Below are 15,155 nucleotides of genomic sequence, written 5' to 3' on the forward strand. Positions count from 1 at the left end.
TGTACTCAATTATGGGCCTGATGAGGGATGAGTAAAGAGGCATGATGACCTCCCCTGATCTAGATGTGAATCCCTTCATGATTATGTGGGCTATATAAAATGTTTTTCTAACCACGTTGGCCACGTGGTTGTCAAATGAGAGACTGCTATCAACTTGGGTTCCCAGGTCCCTAATTACTTCTTCTATACTTAATGGATTACCACCTATGTGGTAATTTGTGGGCACTTTGTTTTTGCCAAAGGGGATGGCTATACACTTTTTGGCGTTTAGCTTGAGGCCATGACTCTGGCACCAGTTGTCTGTTTCTATGAGGCCCTTTTGGAGGATGCTTGTGTCGGCTGGAGAGTCTATTATGGCGCCCAGTTTGCAGTCATCTGCGAACTTGGTCAGCCACAGTCCTTCCGTGTTGGCCTGTACCTCCGAGAAATATATACCGAACAAGAGAGGTCCCAGGACTGAGCCTTGTGGGATGCCACTTGTAACTGGTTTGGAGTCTGTCATGGCTCCAGCAATTCTAATCATGTGGGTTCTATCCTTGAGCCAGTTTGCAACCCATCTAGTGACATAGGGGTTTATATTAAAGCTGGTGAGCTTATCTATAATGCCCGAGTGGGGTATTGTATCGAAGGCTTTTGCGAGGTCCAGGTAGGCTGTGTGGACCACCTTCCCCTCATCAATGGCCTTGGTGACTGTTTCAAAGAAATCAACCAGGTTTAAGAGGCAGGATCTGCCCTTAACAAAGCCGAACCGGGTAGGATCTAGTGTCTGTAGGTCCCCAATATCTTTATTTATGAGGTCCATGATGATCCTTTCCATAGCTTTGCAGACCAAGCTAGTCAGGCTTATGGGGTGATAGTTTCCAGGATCCGTTGAGGCACCACCTTTGTGGAGAGGGACCACTGTTGCTGTACGCCACTCTTTGGGTACATATCCTGTAGTAAGGCTGAGATTGAACAGTAGTTTTATGTTTGGGTTTAGCTCTTCTTGGAGGTCATGTAGGACGCAGCCCGGGACACCGTCTGGTCCCATTGATGCTTTGTTTTTTGCTTTGGAGAGGGCGGCTCTTACCTGAGCATCTGAGATGTCAGGGGGGGCAGCACTCTGCTGGGATAGATATTTGCCCTTTTGATGGGGGGGGGGGAGTTTGTGCTGAACCTGTCAGCTAGGATTTTGGCAATGTCTGTGGGTACGGTGTATTTTTTGTCATTTTGGACTAATTCTGAGCATATCTGGGAATTCCCACCCAGGTTCCTAACATAACTAAAGAAAGCCTTGTGATTATCCTTAGTGTCCCCTGCAATTTTTCTCTCGAAGCTGGCCTTAGACGATTTTATGAGTGCCCGTAGTTTTTTGCTAATACTGATCAGAGATGCCTTCCCTTTTTGGGATTTTGCTCTATCATTTAGTAGCTTCCTCCTTCTATTGTATAGTTTGTTTATGGCTGGGGTCCACCAGACAGGATGTCTGCCTTTGGAGGATTGGGTCTTGGTTTGATTTGGGATTGCATGATCCATGCATTCCTGAAGGTGTTCATAGAATGCATTTATAAAGGATTCTGTGGTCTGGGCAGTATTTTCCACAGGCCCGGGGGCTTTGAAGGATTCCACCTCGGTTTTAAGGAGTGTGAAATTTTCTTTAGAGAAGTTTTTCACTGTGGTTTTCTGGGCATGAGGTGGGGTCGGGATGTGAATATCCAGTGAGATTAGTTTATGGTCTGATCTTACCAGTGAGGGATACACTTCTGGTCTGGAGCATAGAGTCCCCATGTTGGTGATGATCAGGTCCAGTATGTTTTCCCCTCTTGTGGGAGTGGTAACAAGTTGTTCCATAGCATTTGAGTTTATAAATTCTAGGAACCTTTGGGCTAGGGTGTTGGAGCTAGAGTAATGCTCCCAGTCTATGTTTGGGTAGTTGAAGTCGCCCAATATAATGGTGTTTGGAGAGACCTTCATATTTTCCAGTGTTCTCAGGAAGGCCGAGTGGGGTTCCTGGGTTTGGGAGGGTGGTCTGTAGCAGGCTATAAACTGGAAGGCCGTTTTACCCACTGTTAGTTGCACATGGATAGTCTCTGATGCTTCGTGCTGTGCCACCAACCTGGAGGTGTGGGTATCTTTGACGAATATTGATACTCCCCCTCCTTTTGTGGTTCGGTCCAAGTTTTGGGGCCGAAAAGCATGGTATGAGGTATAACCTGGTAGTGCTGGGGTGCTCTCAGGAGCCTTGAACCAGATTTCTGTTACTGCACAGATATCGATGTTCTCCATGCTAAGGAGAGTTTTGAGTGCGTGCATCTTGAGGTTTAGACTTCTGGCGTTGAGTAGCATTACTCTTAGTTTCTTATCCCTTGTGATACCTATGGAGGTGGGTTTGTCTTTTGAGCCTTGCCTAAAAAAGGCACTATAGGGGTAGCAAGAGCCTTTGCCAATATCCGAAAGCCCAGAGGTGACAGGTGCAAGCCGTCCCTAGTGAAGCATCGTGGCTTGTTGAACATGTCATCCCAGGGTGACAGGCATTGGATCCCCTTTGAATGACACCAATACTTAAGCCAATTGTTGAAATTGATCATCTTGTCTTCATATTGTGGCATCATTCTTGGTGAGGGTAAGATGCTACTCAAGGTCAGAGTCATACCGGCCTGGGCCACATGCTCAGAGAGCTCCTCTATGTCTCTTTTCATGTAGTCCAGGGAGGTATGTCTCAGGTCATTCACACCAGCATGGACAATGACTGAGTCATATTTGTACTTCCCTTGGAGTGACCTGAGTGCTTGTGTTATGTGGCGGATCCTAGCGCCCGACAGGCACCTCACCGTGACCTTCTCCTTGTTCAGCCTGGTGAGCGGGATGTCAGTGTGCCTGACGATAGAGTCACCTATTACAAGTGTATCAGGTGTGTTGTTTAGCCTTAAGGGCTGTGACTGTTCGGCACACTGGCTTTGTGAGCTATGTGTCGCACGTGTTTTGTTTTGGGGTAGCGGTTGCTTGGGTATCTGCTTTGGAAGTCTCTGCTGCTTAGGCAGATTTTTATTTAGAGCCTCCGAGTATGTTTTTGTGTGTTTATTTGTTTGGTTTGCTGTCGTGGTAGGTCTATGTGAGACTAGAATTGTAGTGAGTGTGGTTTCCTTCTCCTCCTGACTGGTTACGCCAGTACTGAGTTGAGAGAGCTTAGCCTCCAGTTTGGCTATATGGATGCATCTCTCACATGTGTTGGAATTTGTTGGGAGGAGGAGAGGGTTGTCTGTGTACATGAGGCAGTTGTAACATTGCCTCAAGATTCCCAGATTCACCAGCTGGACCGGAGAGGAGATTGACAACTGACCTTTGGACATGCTAGAATAGTATTGGGAATTCCTTTATAATTGAAAAAAAAGGGCCAATGGGGAACAAGGTACTCAAGGGGAGTTTGTGAGGGTGTAGTGCTTTTAATTTTTTAGTGCTGACTTATATAATTGCTTTAGTGAGCAAGTGCCAGGTAACTTAAATGCAATGTGTTACAGGTAACTTAAATGCAAAAACAACAAACAGTAACTTTTTTTTAAGTGAAACAAGGAAATAAGTACAGTAAGCAATGCAGATATCACTAGGGATCCACAGAAGCGCTGAAAAGCCATGTTTTAGGTGGTATTAGCGTTTCAGGGAAATAACAAGCAAACAAACAACAAGCATACAAACCAAGCTAGATTCAGCAGGCCTGGATCTAGTCTATGCTACAGCAAACAAGGTGTACCAATTTCAGTAAGAAACAGTTGAAATATGCAGGTACTATAAGCCTTTAACCAGAAATTCCCAGCTCAGAAGGGCAGAGTCCAGCCTCTCCTCCCAAAAGAGTGCAGACCACGAACCTTCTTAATGTAAAATAACTGGCCTGAAGCCCAAGTGCTTAAACTAAAAGTCTTAGAATGAGTTACACCAAGCAGTAATAAATACAACTGAGTACTTTTAAGATGACGCAAAAGCCAAATAAAGTAGGAAGAAACACAAATACAGTAAAAGCAGAATATTTTTTTTTTTCAGAAAAGTAGCAAAAACAGTAGTAAAAACAATTCACATGCAGTGCAAGCTGGCACACTTGAGTATGTAGCAATATTAGTCCACACACAGTTTGAAAAAATGTAATTAAATTAAAAAGGTCTAAAAGCAAGTGCAGAAAGGGTTTATTAGGTAGAATGCAGTAAAGAGATGGGACTGGGGGAGAGTCCTAGATCAAATCTGCAGTGGGGCGGGCACTGCAAAAGCCACCAAATTTAAAACTACAACCAAGAACAGGGAGGGGTGGTGGGGAAGACAGTCAAAAGCTTACAAAGGTCTCCTTCTCACAATGTTCACAGATGACTGTAAATTGGGAGATATCATAGACTGTCCTCCACAACACAAATGCCCTACAAGAGGGTATCAGACAAACAAATGTTTGGTGACAGAGCCATGGATTAAAACTCAACATGAAGAAATGCATTATAGTGCCCTTTGGGGAGTTGTTCACCTAGGCTAATTACTCCACTGATAAAACACTGCTGGTAGTTAGGAATTTGGGAAAATATGTTGACAGTAATTTAGTCTTCGACTAACATGTAGCCAAGATAGGAAGAAAATCATTCTATGTCACCCAACTCATAATCAAGAGTACAGCATCTAGGATCAAGGAAGTTATAGAGCCACTCTACTCATCCATTATCATATCCATTATTGAATACAATGCCCCTTTTTGCATGTACCTAACCAGGCATATGCAGCAGTTGGAATGTCCTCAAAGGTTTCTTATTAGGAGAAACTAGGGTATCAGTATCCTGTCATACACAGATCACCTTAAGGCCATGTCTCTTTTCTCAGTCTCCTACACGTTATGGAGAGGTGATCTTTGCCTGTCATATAAGGCATCTTAACTCCTAGCCCAGAAGGACCTCTTGCATGTATGCAAAACAAACAGCATCAGGAAAACTAGATCCAAGAACCTTACTTTGCCTGTGACATAAATAAAACATGCAAGTAGAGAGCAATATGTTTCTCAGAGGATTCCTGCACTATGGAACAGGCTCCCCATCCCTGTGAAGTGGAGTCCATCCCTGACCCTTTTCAAGTGAAACCTTGATCATTGGTTGAAAAATCATAACTTCAACCCTGGTCTGACCCCACGTTTCTGATACACAGAGGCTGACAGTAATTTAAATAATCTCAAACTAACATACTCTCCCACATGCATATAACCCTTAACTACCTCATTACTAATATACTCCCACTATATAGACATCCAATGTACTTCAGGACAAAACTGGGTTGGGTTACATGGATAGGCTTATAAAGACCCTGGTGGTCAATAGCCCAATAAAAACCTATGAACCTATGAATCATAAGTGTCATTTACAGTGTATTACTTTGCATAGACAAAGAGCTATCCTACCAAGTGACAAATTCACCTGCCATTTAGCTATTTAAAGGGACTATATTAAATCATTGAATGCTTAGAAAAGCGAACGATGATTTATCGACCCCATGTAAGCGAAAGCTTACAAACTCGAAAACTTAGAACAGCGATTTTTTCCAAGGGAAAAAAAATCGCTGTTCCAAATAAATAAATAAATAAATACACTTAAAATATAACATAAAGTTCCCAGGGAAAGAATTCACTTATATGCCGCTTTGTCATTTTGCCTTTTCGTCTTTTCAAGTTCGGCAAGACACATTCGAAAGAATGTGTTTTCAGTCATCTAATAGGAACCCTATTTAAACAGTAAAAAGGAATTAATTGATGTCTATCTTGTTGGCACTGCCAGTTTCAAATTAGTTTTCTTCATTTATACATTTTTATTCTAGATTTAGTTTTATATTTTGACAGAATATCATTTTTTTTTTTTTACAAATTATGCTGTTGGCTTATGTGTAATTTTTTTCTTTTCCTGTGCATAATGTGTTTTGACTGCTGATTCATTTTCACTTTCATTGGTGAGACTGCATTAACAAATTTTGGGGCCTAGGATTGGGCAAACACACCTTGTTAATGGATGAAAAGGGTTCAGCAATTTATACCTGACGTTGTTTTAGTATATATTTATTTAGTTTTGTTTTTAATACATTGGAAGTAGATATTTGTATATTCCATGGTTTTGTTGTGTAACAAGAATTTCTTTATAGGGGGTGTGGCCAAGATGCTGACTAGCAGCAGTTTTTATCAGTTCTACTACAGTTTCTTCATTCCTGACAGGAAATTTAATTTGTTAATTATTCTTTCTGCTTTTTTTCAATAAATAATATTGAATTGCAATATCTAGTGAAAGAATATCCAAAAAATAGTTTATCTTTACAATTTCTTGTCAAAATATCACCTGGAAGTTCTCTGTCTTCAAAATCTATAATGAGCATACTTATACAGTAACTGTATACATTCAGAGCTGTTATAGTGTCAGACTAATGTAAACAGTGTACATAATTATTTAAGATGTTATGTATAAATACTATGGAATTAATTTAAATGTTTTTTAAAAATAAAAAAAAAATTGAGAAAAAAAATCTACAATGAGCCACACAAAAGGAACCTCTCAAGACTCTTCATCAAGGAAGGATATACAGTTTGTTCTTACCAATCTACAAGACATTTCTCTTAAAATGGATAAAATGGATAACAAAATTGAGAACTTCAAAGAAAACACTTCTAGACAAATTGAACAATTACAAAAAAAAACATTAACTCAACAAAAAACTCAGACATCAGGAATACAGGATGCCTTGAATGACATAGAAGGAAGACTGACAGAATATGAACATAACCTGGAATTTTTACTGAAACAAAACACAGTGTTGCTGGAAAAGATTGATGACTTAGAAAATAGATCCCGCAGGAACAATATCAGAATTTTTGGATTATCTGAAGACATTGAAAATGACAACATGACAAACTTTCTAACAACCTGGATTCCTAAAACTCTTGATCTCTCAGAAGGTATTCTTTTGGCATTGAACAAACCCATAGATCTTTATCAAAAACAGCATCCCTCTCAAAGAAGTTAAATCCAAGATCTACAGCTGTAAGATTTTCTTCTACACAAGATAAAGGTCTGATCCTAAAGACATTTTGGGCTAGGTCTCCTATAAAAATTCAGGATCAAATAATAAGGTTTGACAATGATTTTTCATTTGCAGTGATGTCTAGAGGGAACTCCTTTCTATCTTTAATAAAAAATTTCAAAAAGCATCAGATAAAAGTGCACTTGCTCTTCCCAGCTAGGCTGAAAATATTTCTTACAGATGAAACAAAAATTTTCAAAGACCTGGACAATGCTATAACATACCTAAAAACAGAAGATGTACTGGATAAAATAGAAGATATGTATTGGAATAACAGCTTTTTAAAGAGACGATCGGAAAGGAATAACTGGAAAAGCAGTGAAAAGAAGAAGAAACTAAAAGAAAAATATCTTAATTAATTTATTAAAGCCTTTTATCTAATCACCAAAAAACAATAATATTACTCATTTAACACAGCTCAGCAGTCGTAAGTTATACAAAGTAAATCAGAATTGCAGACTTAACATCCACTAGCATCATACAGCAAGGAAATTTCAGCTATTCAATATGTATCTTAATAATATCATTTATATGTATTACAGTATATATATATATATATATATACATATATATATATATATATATATATATATATATATATATATATATATAAACAGTCCTAAACAAATATAAACTTACATTGACTAAATATAAAATAACATTTCCTTCCTCTCTTCCTTTACTTTTACAAATGTGCTATATAATTCACTAATTATTTGCACTCAAATAAAATAATTAGAACTTAAATCAATTTAGTAATGTTGCAGCCAGAATTAATTGAAGTTTATTGGCTGATTAAGGCATATGGAATAAATGCAATGTATGTGTCTTTTGCACTTTTATATATAGTAGTTTACTTAAGTTTGGGATATAAACATACAAAAATGAATGAATACAATCCAGCAATTCCCTTTAAAGTTTGATGTTTACATAATGAGAATTACAAATTAGCTTGTGCAACTATGCATATAGTTTATGCTTAATGATGAAACTATGTTGAATGGCTGCTGTCAGATTGTGTGTTTAAGATTTTCCTTAAATATTTCAATTATGAAGCTGTTTAGAAATTATTAACTCTAACTGGTTTAAATAAATGAAATGGAATGCTTCCCAAGTTGTAATACAGCTATGAACAGTGTTAAATAGCAAATTACATGTTTTAGTGGGCTTAGAACCTTGCTATGCCTCTAAACAGAAATGCAGTTAAACTGTAAGGTGTTTTAACAAAAATAATGCATGAGCTTACTAAATGTTACTCTTACCTAATAAAGGATATTTAAAGCCTTATTCCTGCCACGGTCATGCAGGTAGAATCTTCAAACAACAAGTAAATCCCTCAGCTGATGTATTCAAAATGGCAGACGCGATGATGCAGTCTACAAACCGGAAATGCTTCTGGTTCTCGTGGCAACACTTACACATCCAGTTTATAAAAATGAACTAGTAATGAATCACGAACACTCATCATTTAACCCTCCACTTCACTTAAATTAAACAGATCAGCCCAAATAATGAAACAAAGGTTTTATCCTAACATAGTCAAACTAAATTAAATGTTATTACACACAGCAAAGAAAAGGCTTCATACAACTTTGTGGATTAGCAGTTAATGTACCAAACTAAAGTGAAGCTAAGTCATATCACCCCCCCCCCCATTATTAAAAAGTGAAGTTAACACAACATTATTAATCAAAGCAGCTCTCCCTACTATTAAAAAAAAAACATTATAACTAAGGCAAAGGCTTTGAAGAGCAAAGGTTGCTGCAGCATAATATAACACAGCAGACAATTAGTCCGAATCAGAAAGCGGACTATAAGGCTGAGTATCCATAAGTGTAAAATAGTCAATCCTACCATTTTAACATTAGAAAACTCTGGTAACTCACCACTAGTCTTAATATAAGCATTTTTTGAGAAGAGGGAATTTTTCAAAGGCATTAAAACAGGAAACTGTATCTGGTAATATTAATAATTGCACATTAGGTAGAACTACCATATACTCAATTTTTCAGCTAATTTAATGAATTAGCAAATATGCTTTGAGACTAGTCCTTTCCTTTCAGAATACAAGTTATGCAAGTAGAATAAATGTCAGAATTATTTAGATGTAAGCCAAGAACTGACATATAAATCAATGCAGGCACAACATTGCATTTAATGAGCACTGTGTTAAACATAACAATGACACTTATATTATTCTTAAACTAACTCATGTATTGATGTACTTTGTGGAAAGTTTAGTAACTGATGTAGTTAAATAATGACTCACTGACATGTCATTGCCAATATCTCAGTGTTCTGTTTGTACATACATTAATGTTTTGTTAGAACTTGAGTATTAAGGGCTTGACAAGTTGTATTAGTCTTATGTTGATGGTCAAAGTATTTATTAGGTTCATAGGTTGATACTAGGATATATGCCCTAGGGCATTTATCAGCCTAGCCAGAGTGTGTTTGGCTTTTGCCACCCCTTAAAAATGGGTTTTACTGTGCCCTTTTTAGGTTAGTTTACTGTGCCTCTGTCTAGTAGTGACACAGAAGTGATCCCCGGGGTAAACCTACAATCTCCCATCCACTCGTCAAGATTTCTCTTGAAGAGAGTCAGTGAGGGGCTCTGCCTGATATGGACTGGGATTCTATTCCAGAGTGCTGGGAGCCTCTGGGTCACAAATCTGTCTCTCCAGCATGTCCTATTAATTTCTGTGTTGAGATTCAAGTCCCTTGAGCGTGTAGCTCTAGTGGATTTGGATTTTTTGAGGTGGAGCATGTCCATTAATTCTGGGTTGGACATGGCTTTATACGTCAGGCACAGATCGCCTCTAAGCAGGCAGTATGCAACTGAGTAGAGCAGGAGTTTCTTTAACCTGGCAGGATAGGTCATCTGTTTGTGACCCTTGATCCTCTTGGTGAGGTACTTTTGTGGTCTTTCTAGTTGCTGCAGGTGTCGGGTAAGGTACATCCCAAACGGGGCATTGTATTCAATTATGGGCCTGATGAGGGATGAGTAAAGGGGCACAATGACCTCCCTTGATCTAGATGTGAACCCTTTCATGATAAGGTGGGCTATATAGAAGGTCTTTCTAACCACTTTGGCAACGTGGTTGTCAAAGGAAAGATTACTATCAACTTGGGTTCCCAGGTCCCTAATTACTTCCTCTGTACTTAATGGATTACCGCCTATGTGGTAGTTTGTGGGCACTTTGTTTTTCCCAATGGGGATGACTATACACTTCTTGGCATTTAGTTTTAGGCCATGACTTTGGCACCAGTTGTCCGTCTCCGTGAGACCCTTTTGGAGGATGCCTGTGTCAGCTGGAGAGTCAATTATGGCACCCAGTTTGCAGTCATCTGCGAACTTGGTCAGCCAAAGTCCTCCCGTGTTGGCCTGTACCTCTGAAAAATATATACCGAACAAGAGCGGTCCCAGGACTTAGCCCTGTGGGATGCCACTTGTAACAGGTTTAGAGTCTGACATGGCTCCTGCAATTCTGACCATGTGGGTTCTGTCCTTGAGCCAGTTTGCAACCCATCTTATGACATAGGGGTTAATATTTAGGCTGGAGAGCTTATCTATGATGCCAGAGTGGGGTATGGTGTCGAAGGCTTTTGCGAGGTCCAGGTAGGCTGTGTATACTACCTTCCCTTCATCTATGGCCTTGGTGACTGTTTCGAAGAAGGTCTACCAGGTTCAAGAGGCAGGATCTGCCTTTAACAAAGCTGAATTGTGTGGGATCTAGCGTCTGTAATTCCCCAATGTCTTTGCTTATGAGTTCCATCCGCTCCATAGCTTTGTAGACCAGGCTAGTCAGGCTTATGGGGCGATAGTTTCCAAGGTCCATTGAGGCTCCACCTTTGTGGAGTGGGACCACTGTTGCTGTATGCCATTCCTTGGGTACATATCCTGTAGTAAGGCTGAGATTGAACAGTAACCTAGGACGTAGCCCGGGACACCGTCCTGTCCCATTGATGCTGTGTTTTTTGCTTTGAAGAGGGCAGCTCCCACCTGAGCATCTGAGATGACAGGGAGACAACTCTCTGCTGGGACAGATATTTGCTCTTTTGGGGGGGAAGGGGGGGGATTTGCACTGAACCTATCCACCAGGATGTTGGCAATGTCTGTGGGTTCAGTGTATTTTTTGTCATTTTGGACTAACTCCGAACATATCTGGGAGTTGCCACCTAGGTTTCTAACATAACTAAAGAAGGCCTTGCAGTTATCTTTAGTGTCTTGTGCAATTTTTCTCTCGAAGCTGGCCTTGGAAGATTTTATGAGGGACCGTAGTCTTTTGCTAGTACTGACCAGTGATGCTTTCTTATTGAGGGATTTTGCTCTATCCTGCAGTAGCTTCCTCCTTTTGTTGTATAGCTTATTTATGGCAGTGGTCCACCAGACAGCACGCCTGCCTTTGGAGGATTGGGTCTTGGTTTCATTTGGGATTGCATGATCCATGCATTCCTGAAGATGTCCACAGAATGCATTTATAAAGGATTCTGCAGTCTGGGCCATAGTTTCCACTGGCCCGGGGGCTTTGAATTCACCTCGGTTTTGAGAAGTATGAAATTAGCCTTGGAGAAATTTTTTACTGCGGTTTTCTGGGGTGGTGATGGGGTTGGGATGTGGATGTCCAGCGAGATTAATTTGTGGTCTGATCTTACCAATGAGGGGTGTACCTCTGGTGCAGAGCATAGAGTCCCCATGTTTGTGATGATCAGGTCCAGTATGTTTTCCCCTCTTGTAGGCATGGTGACCAGTTGTTCCATAGCATTTGAGTTTATAAATTCTAGGAACCTCTGGGCTAGGCTGTTGGAGCTTGAGAAGTGCTCCCAGTCAATGTTAGGGTAGTTGAAGTCACCCAATATGAAGGTGTTTGGAGAGACATTCATATTCTCCAGTGTTCTCAGGAAAGCCACGTGAGGTTCCAGACTCTGGGATGGTGGTCTGTAGCAGGCTACAAACTGAAAAGCAGTTTTGTCCACTATTAGTTGCACGTGGATGGTTTCCGATGCTTCGTGCAGTGCCACTAACCTGGAGGTGTGGGTACCCTTGAAGAATATGAATACTCCCCCTCCTTTTGTGGTTCGGTCAGAGTTTTGGAGCCGAAAAGCATGGTATAAGGTATAGCCTGGTAGTGCTGGGGTGCTCTCAGGAGCCTTGAACCAGGTCTCTGTTACTGCACAGATATAGATATTCTCCATGTTGAGGAGAGCTTCGAGTGCTTGTATTTTGAGGTTTAGACTTCTGGCGTTGAGTAGCATTACCCTTAGTTTATTTTTCCTTGTGTTGTCTATGGAGGTGGGTTTGTCTTTTGAGCCTTGCCTAAAAAAGGCACTATGGGGGTGGCAAGAGCCTTTGCCAGTATCCAAAAGCCCAGAGGTGACAGATGCAAGCCGTCCCTAGCGATGCAACGTGGCTTGTCAAGCATGTCATCCCAGGCTGACAGACACTGGATCCCCTTTGAATGACACAGAACTTTAGCCAATTGTTAAAATTGATAATTTTTTCTTTATACTGTGGCATCATTTTTGGTGTGGGTAAGATGCTACTCAAGGTCAGGGTCATACTTGTCTGGGCTACATGATCTGAGAGCTCCTCTAAGTCTCTTTTCATGTAGTCCAGGGAGGTACGGCTCAGGTCATTCACACCAGCATGGACAATGACAGAGTCATATTAGTACTCACTTTGGAGTGACCTGAGTGCTTGTGTTATGTGGCGGATCCTGGTGCCCGACAGGCAGCTCACCGTGACCTTCTCCTTGTTCAGTCTGGTGAGTGGGACGTCAGTGTGCCTGACAATAGAGTCAACTATTACAAGTGTATCAGGTGTGTTGTTTGGCCTTAAGGGCTGTGACTGTTTGGCACACTGATTTTCTGAAGTATGTGTTTTACTTTTTTTGATTTGTGGTAGAGGTTGCTTGGATGTCTGCTTTGGAGGTCCCTGCTGTTTAGGCAGATTTGTATTTAGAGCCTCCGAGTATGTTTTAGTGTGTTTATGTGTTTGGTTTGATGATGTAGGTCTATGTGCGACTGGATTTGTGGTGTGTATGGTTACCTTCTCCTCCTGACTGGCTGCGCCAGTACTGCGTTGAGAGAGCTTAGCCTCCAGTTTGGCTATATGGTTGCATCTCTCGCATATATTAGTACTTGTTGGGAGGAGAAGAGAGTTGTCTGTGTACATGAGGCAGTTGTAACATTGCCTCATGATTCCCAGATTCACCAGCTGGACTGGAGAGGAAACTAGCAACTGACCTTTGGACATGCCTGTAAATTATAAGTGACTCCTTTATGGCTGACAAAAAGGACCAATAGGGGACGAGTACTCCAAGGGGTATATGAGGAAGTAGTGATATTGGTTTATTAGTGCTAACTTAATTGCTTATAAGAGCAGTGCTAGGTTATAGGTTGAGAATAGGGTCTTTACTTGAGAGAAGAGAGCAGACTTTGTGGAGCCGAGAATTGTTTAAGCCTGGTTAAGCGGCGCTTCATTTGCAAAGATACATACTATTCATATTTAGAATGTTATAACTCGTTAGATTTCAAATGTGATATGAAATGGATGTGAATTTAAATATTTTCTCTCTTACATTTCAACAAAAGAGAGAGAATGGAAAAAGAAGAGAGTAGAGAAGAAAGAGGTAAAGACAAAATACAAAATAATGAAATATTAAATGTATAAATAAGACTTAAAGAGAAGATTTTAATGTTGATAACCTGAATGAAACTTACAATCGGCACAAAACACATACACTTACTCTCTGATACTGCAATATTGATGTATTTTTCTTCTAGTATTTAATTTTAATAAAATAAGTTGATAAAATATGATGAATAAGACGTGTTTTCAAACTCTAATAAGCAATTATATGTCCTAGAGAGTAAATTGATGATATATATTGTTAATTCATATACATAATAAGAATAACTGCAGATTTCATAACAGACTGATGGTTAGATCCCCTTTACTTACAATTGAATGGAGGGAAATGCTTGGATAGTATAACTATCGGAGCAGGGAGTTTTAGACTCCAGGGGGGAGGGGAAAGTTAGAGCAATGTTACTTTTTCAGTTAACAGGAGCTACTTCAAAGCTCAGGGTGTCTACAAAAATCCTTCAAACAATTCCTGAATATATAAGCTTAGTCAACGATTACATAATTGTAGCTCCCACTGTATTCCATTGTAGAGGTAATAGACTAGTTTTTCATTACACCACAAGGTAGAGCTCTTTTCGGGAATATAAAAGACAATTTCAAAAGTGAAAGAGGAGACTGGAAAACTGGCTGAAGGAGGGAAGACTGAAACAGGGAGCTGAAGGGAAAAAGTGCCTTGCAGTATGACTGGATATTCTTTCTAGTGCTTTGGGGACAGGAAAATGAAGTGGCAGATTGTGTCTGTCTTTTGCTGAAATCCTGGATGATGGTATTTTGTGGAATCAGGAGAAAAGTCTGAAACCAGTAGTTCCACACCTGCATATGATTCAGCAAGAAAAGAGTTCCTTTGGGCCTAGTGCAGAGAAGCCGTAGATGATTACCAGAGTTCTGGCAGGTGATTTTTCTACTTTTCTCATCAGAGGAACCACAGTGCCTGGTCACTAGGATATTCTGGATGGAGTGGTGAGAGGCTTTGGCCATCATTTTATATTTTTATACGATTGTGGATTCCCCCCCTAAATGCTTTGTGGATTACAAATAACTGGGATACATATGAACTACAACTTGGGCCCCATCATGTCGGCAGCAAGACTATAAGTAGTCACTGGCCAGTGAACAGGGTAGAATAGAGCGTTTCGTAGTTGGTCTTTTTAGAATTGTTCAAGGGGGCTGAGGGTGTTAGTACTGCTCAATTACATTGCATTTTCTCATATTTGTATTGTTGTATTATAAATCTTAATTGTTCAGTGACATTGCATTTTGCTCGTGTTAGTACTGTTGCCTTCAGGAATTTTGCTGCTCAATGACATTGCATTTTCTCATATCTGTATTGCTGCATTATAATTCTTTTATTGCCTAATGACATTGCATTTTTCTCCTGTGTTTGTATTGCTGCATTATAAAGCTTTACTGCTCAGTGATATTGCCTTCTTTGTGCAAGTTTGAATGTCAA

The 15,155-nt window shown here is 40.1% G+C and overlaps 1 protein-coding gene across 1 annotated transcript in view; it reads right to left on the reverse strand.

Annotated features, from left to right (window-relative positions):
- The window catches only part of PARP8 (poly(ADP-ribose) polymerase family member 8), a 1,481,732-nt gene that overhangs the window by 1,405,123 nt on the left and 61,454 nt on the right, over positions 1-15,155 (reverse strand). The window lies entirely within an intron of this gene.

Source organism: Protopterus annectens, chromosome 1.part1, assembly GCF_019279795.1.
Source record: "Protopterus annectens isolate FY-2018-M chromosome 1.part1, PAN1.0, whole genome shotgun sequence".
In the NCBI taxonomy this organism is placed as follows: domain Eukaryota; kingdom Metazoa; phylum Chordata; order Ceratodontiformes; family Protopteridae; genus Protopterus; species Protopterus annectens.